Source organism: Carlito syrichta, unplaced genomic scaffold (genome assembly GCF_000164805.1).
Source record: "Carlito syrichta isolate Samal-C Ts95f unplaced genomic scaffold, Tarsius_syrichta-2.0.1 Scaffold314750, whole genome shotgun sequence".
Lineage (NCBI taxonomy): Eukaryota > Metazoa > Chordata > Mammalia > Primates > Tarsiidae > Carlito > Carlito syrichta.
This window is the reverse complement of record NW_007258846.1, coordinates 172,543-178,381: the sequence shown is the minus strand read 5'-3', so window position 1 is coordinate 178,381 and position 5,839 is coordinate 172,543. Positions and strand designations below refer to the sequence as shown.

General features: G+C 46.4%; 1 pseudogene across 1 annotated transcript; it reads left to right on the top strand.

The window, feature by feature from the left end:
- Positions 1–261: 261 nt before the first annotated feature.
- Positions 262–2,085, top strand: LOC103274371 (annotated as a pseudogene). Its single transcript, XR_505255.1, has one exon. The product of XR_505255.1 is annotated as a T-complex protein 1 subunit eta pseudogene (transcript).
- The last annotated feature ends 3,754 nt before the right edge of the window (positions 2,086–5,839 follow it).

Sequence of the window (5,839 nt, the reverse complement as noted above, 5' to 3'; positions counted from 1 at the left end):
AAATATTAAACATAGAGTTACTATTTGACTGAACAATTCTCCTATGTGTATAACGAAGGAAAATGAAAATATATGTGCACACACACAGACACACACACACACACAAACATACACAGAATTTTGTAGGCTTATTAATAGTTGTCAAAAAAGAAGAACCAATTCAAATGTCCTTCAACTGAAGGATGGATAAATAAAATGTAGCATAGCCTGTTGACAGAAATACCAAACTGTAAAATATTTAAAGAAGTTTATTCTTGGGCCCAGGCACGAAGAGAAGAGGAGTGGCAGGCCACTGAATAAGAGTTCAAAATGATGCCCACACCAGTTATCCTATTGAAGGAGGGGACTGATAGCTCCCAAGGCATCCCCCAGCTTGTGAGTAACATCAGTGCCTGCCAGGTGATTGCTGAGGCTGTAAGAACCACCCTGGGTCCCCGTGGCATGGACAAGCTTATTGTGGATGGTCGAGGCAAAGCAACCATTTCTAATGATGGGGCAACAATTCTGAAACTCGATGTTGTTCATCCTGCAGCAAAGACTTTAGTGGACATTGCCAAATCCCAGGATGCTGAGGTTGGTGATGGCACCACCTCAGTGACCTTGCTGGCTGCAGAGTTTCTGAAGCAGGTGAAACCGTATGTGGAGGAAGGTTTACACCCCCAGATCATCATTCGAGCTTTCCGCACAGCCACGCAGCTGGCAGTTAACAAGATCAAAGAGATTGCTGTGACCGTGAAGAAGGCAGATAAATTGGAGCAGAGGAAACTGCTGGAGAAATGTGCCATGACTGCTCTGAGCTCCAAGCTGATCTCCCAGCAGAAAGCCTTCTTTGCTAAGATGGTGGTTGATGCAGTTATGATGCTTGATGATTTGCTGCAGCTTAAAATGATTGGAATCAAGAAGGTGCAGGGTGGAGCCCTAGAGGATTCTCAGCTGGTAGCTGGTGTTGCATTCAAGAAGACTTTTTCTTATGCTGGGTTTGAAATGCAACCCAAAAAGTACGATAATCCCAAGATTGCCCTTTTAAATGTTGAGCTCGAGTTGAAAGCTGAGAAAGACAATGCTGAGATCAGAGTCCACACAGTTGAGGATTATCAGGCGATTGTTGATGCTGAGTGGAATATTCTTTACGACAAGTTAGAGAAGATCCATCATTCTGGAGCCAAAGTTGTCTTATCCAAACTCCCCACTGGGGATGTGGCCACCCAGTACTTTGCTGACAGGGACATGTTCTGTGCTGGCCGAGTACCTGAGGAGGATCTGAAGAGGACAATGATGGCCTGTGGAGGCTCAATCCAGACCAGTGTGAATGCTCTGTCAGCAGATGTGCTAGGACGCTGCCAGTTGTTTGAAGAGACCCAGATTGGAGGCGAGAGGTACAATTTCTTCACTGGCTGCCCCAAGGCCAAGACATGCACCTTCATCTTCCGAGGTGGTGCCGAGCACTTTATGGAGGAGACAGAGCGGTCCTTGCATGATGCCATCATGATTGTCAGGAGGGCGATCAAGAATGATTCAGTGGTGGCTGGTGGCGGGGCCATGGAAATGGAGCTCTCCAAGTACCTGCGGACTTACTCAAGAACTATTCCAGGAAAACAGCAGCTGTTGATTGGGGCATATGCCAAAGCCTTGGAGATTATCCCATGCCAGCTGTGTGACAATGCTGGCTTTGATGCCACTAACATCCTCAACAAGCTGAGGGCTCAGCTTGCCTGGGGGGCATGTGGTATGGAGTGGACATCAACAATGAGGACATTGCTGACAACTTTGAGGCCTTTGTGTGGGAGCCAGCTATGGTGCGCATCAATGCCCTGACAGCAGCCTCTGAGGCTGCGTGCTTGATCGTGTCAGTAGATGAAACCATCAAGAATCCCTGCTCAACTGTGGATGCTCCCCCAGCAGCTGGCCAGGGCCGAGGCCGAGGCCGCCCCCACTGAGAGGCATCCCACCCTTCACATGACGGGCTTGGCTACACGCTGTAGTCATTCTCCCTGGTTTGGTTAATTGGTGTTACAAGAAAGGGGTGGTAATTGGCCCACTCTGTTGCCCTTGAGGTTATTTAAATAAAACTTAAGACTCAGAATTTAAAAAAAAAAAGTTTATTCTTAGCCAATGTGAGTGCCCTAGTCCTGTGGCACATCCCAAGAGGTTTTGAGAACATGTGCCTCAAATGTTTGAATGACAGCTTGGCTTTATACATTTTGAGGGAGCTAGAAGTTATAGCCAATACATATATCAATACACATGAGGTTTATGCTGGTTGACCCTGGAAAGGCAAGGCATCTCCAATAGGGGCTTACTGGTCATAACCACGTGGATTCAAAGGTTTTCTGATCAGCAATTGTTAGAAAGAGTTAAACTCTGTCTAAACAGTTAGAAATCAGTAAAAGAAATGCTGAGCTAAGGTAAGGGGTGGTTAAGAAAGTCAAGGTTCTTGATGAGTAGATGAACGCTCTAAATAGCAGACTTTAGTAGGTGAGCAGCTAAACAATAACAAGATATCTTTAAACAATTGCCCCTGGGCATGGGTATGAAGGGGTGGCTGAAATCCCATACTCATGCCTCTCTGGGCCTGATTTATTTTGCATACCTCACTTAGCTCAGACTGCCCTGAGCTATTTTTCTTTTCTTGCTGGGAACATATGGGGGGCGGGTACCAAAAATATGTATACACATTTTAAGCGATGATATCTATGTATTACACTTAGTTTGCCGTGATCAAAAGTGTCTGGACGCTTCTGATGGTAACCACTTTGAGCAACTCTTGCAATTGCAGAAGTCAAACGTGACTTCTTTTGTTAGTTTTATATACAGAGGATGCCAAAAAATGTATTCCCATTTTAAAATAGAAAAAACTATTAAAATTATAATACTTGGCCGGTGTGGTGGCTCAGTTTGTAATCCCTGCACTTTGGAAGGCCGAGGCGAGAGAATTGCCTGAGCCTGGGGGTTCAAGGCCAGCCTGGGCAACTTGGTGAGACCTCATCTCTACAATAAATCACAAAAAAATTAGCTGGGCGTAGTGGCGTGCGTCTGTAGTTCCAGCTACTTGGAAGGCTGAGGCAGAAGGATTACCTAAGCCTAGCAGGTCAAGGCTGCGGTGGTTGTGAGAGTGCCACTGCACTCCAGCCTGGGCAACAGAATGAGACTCCAACTCAAAAAAAAGTAATAATATATACCAATAACAAAAGATGAATACAAGTCACGTTTAACTTCTGCAATTACAAGGGATGCTTAAAGTGGTTACTATCAGCGTCCTGGCACTTTATTTATTTATTTTTTTTGAGTTGGAGTCTCACTCTGTTGCCCAAGCCGGAGTGCAATGGCATGCTCGTGGCCACTGCAGCCTCGACCTGCTGGGCTCAGGTGATCCTTCTGCCTCAGTCTTCCAAGTAGCTGGAACCACAGGTGTGTGCCACCACGCCCAGCTAATTTTTTGATCTATTTTAGCAACAAGGTCTCGCCATGTTGCTCAGGCTGGTCTCGAACTCCTGAACTCGGGCAATCCTTCCATGTACGCCTCCCAAAGTGCTGGGATTATAGACGTGAGCCACTGTGCCTAGATAAGAATTTCTTGACTGGCAACTTATAGTTTCTCGTTAAGGAATTTTGGAAATCATTTGAGGAGATGTCTTGTTGAGAAAAGAGGGCAGAAAATCTCCAAGTTTCTTGGTATGCAGATAAAATCCTCTATGTGGCAGACGTCAGGAAGGTTAGAAAAGTGCCTTACAAGGTGCAGTGTCTGGGAATTCCCAAGAGAGGACTTTGCAGAGTCATAAAATACTTTTATAACTTTATCTGTTGTGTGATATTATGCCAGAGTCAAGTTGGAAAACAAACATCAGTATACAGGGTACTAAGGTAATAAAACTTCGGCTGGTGGGCCCTTATCAGGCGTGACTCTTAGCCTCTTAGTTAGGAATTTGGATAATAGAAAAAAGATCAGCGTTAAGTCCTAGCGTCATATCAGGAGAAGTCTGGTGACCACAGGAGTGAATGGGTTGATATCAGTGACATCAGAAAGAGGGTGTGCACGTGTTGGTGAAGAGCCCCAGGGGCATGTCTAGCCTTCTTCAAGGGAAGCGGTAGGACAGCATCAGCTGCTGGGGCCAAGGCCACCAGATGGCAGCATGAAGTTTGGCTTTGGAGGCTGTTGGAGAAGATCCACAGACCAGTGAGACCTTAGGAAGCAGCCTTGAACCCCGCAAGGAGCAGGAGGAACAAGTGGGGCTGGATGCCAGTGATGGTTACCTGCACTCCCTCCCTTTATAGCTCCCTAAAGGAGAAGCACATCACATGTAGGTTGAATGCTCTGGGAGATCACCCTCTCTTCGTGTTCCAGCCTAACAAACAGGCTGCACTCTCCCTCAGGATCAGACATAAGAGGCAGAGGGCTGGGAGAAATAGGCATTTAATCTGATACCATGGAATCAGGAAGAGAGCCGGTGTATTCAGTCAAAAACCTCGCTTGCCCGCAGTACAGCTTGCTCAGAATTTATACTCCATAGCCCCTCCACCACCCCATGGCTAAATTAACAAGGGCAGGACTCAAGATGTCTTAATCCCTTGACCCATCCCTGAGACTGAATTAACAAGGCCTTCAGGCAGTGTTGGCATGACTTAAGATCTAATTATGTTGATGCTTTAGAGTGACTCTTGAGATTTACAATCACATTGACTTAAAATCTCATAGTTCCTTAAGGAGGGGATGGAAGTTACAACCTTCCGAGGAGTTACCTTGGTACACTTAGATAAACAACTTTGAATTAAACATGAGAAATGTAAGGAACCCCTGTTCCCCGAGCCTTAGCCTATAACAATATTAGGTCACACTCCCAGAGGGGCCTCCAGAATGTTAGGTCAGGCCCACTGGGGATGTGGGTGTCTGGTGTGCAATCTGATGCCATAAGAAAGATGCAAAGAATTGCACAGAAGTTAGATGAGAAGACATAGTTTATTTATAAAGTAAGAGAGAGAAAGAGAAAGAGGAGATTCACCTCCCCAAGGTAGGGGAGGGGGCCAAAGCCAGGAAGCATGGCCTGGCCATAGCTCGAAGAGCACATGGTCGCACCATAGCTTAGCAAGGCAATGGTGGCTGGTTGCTCATGACTGAGTCCTTTTAATTCTTCCCTTTGATGGGGGAAGGTCATTAAGGTGACTGGGTGGGGGTCAGATAAGCGCAGATACTGACATCAGGTGATGGAGAGCAGGCAGATGGGTGGGTTAGTCACACGATTGCTGCCATGGTGGGGTCTGTCTGTGTAATGTAGTTCACCAAGGGCTGATTAGCCTAATTTGGGTCTTATGCGTGGAGGCAAATACTTGAAATAGAAATGCTAATTAGTAACAAGCTGGGGAGAGGGTTGTAAAACAACTATCAATAGCTACCTCTAATAAACCGGTTCTGTCCTTGGCTAGTGATTAGAGGGTAACTTAAGTGAACTGCTAGAAAAACACGATATTTAGGCACTGTTAAAATGGTTGCTCATTGGGTATATTAAATCCATGTTATGCCCTCTCAAGAGAAAATATTCTAGAACTAAGTACACACCTAAAGAAAATCTTTTAGAGCCGGGCTCGGTGGCTCAGCCTGTAATCCCGTGCCTTTGGTAGGCTGAGGTGAGTGGATTGCCTGAGCCCGTGGGTTTGAGACCCGCCTGGGCAACTTGGCGAGACCTCGTCTCTACAATAAATCAAAAATCAGCCGGGCATGGTAGCACACGCCTGTAATTCCAGCTACTCGGAAGGCTGAGGTGGAAGAATCGCCAGAGCCCAGTTGGTCGAGGCTGCGGTGGCCGGGAGTGGCCCCTGCACTCCAGTCTGGGTGACAGAGTGAGAC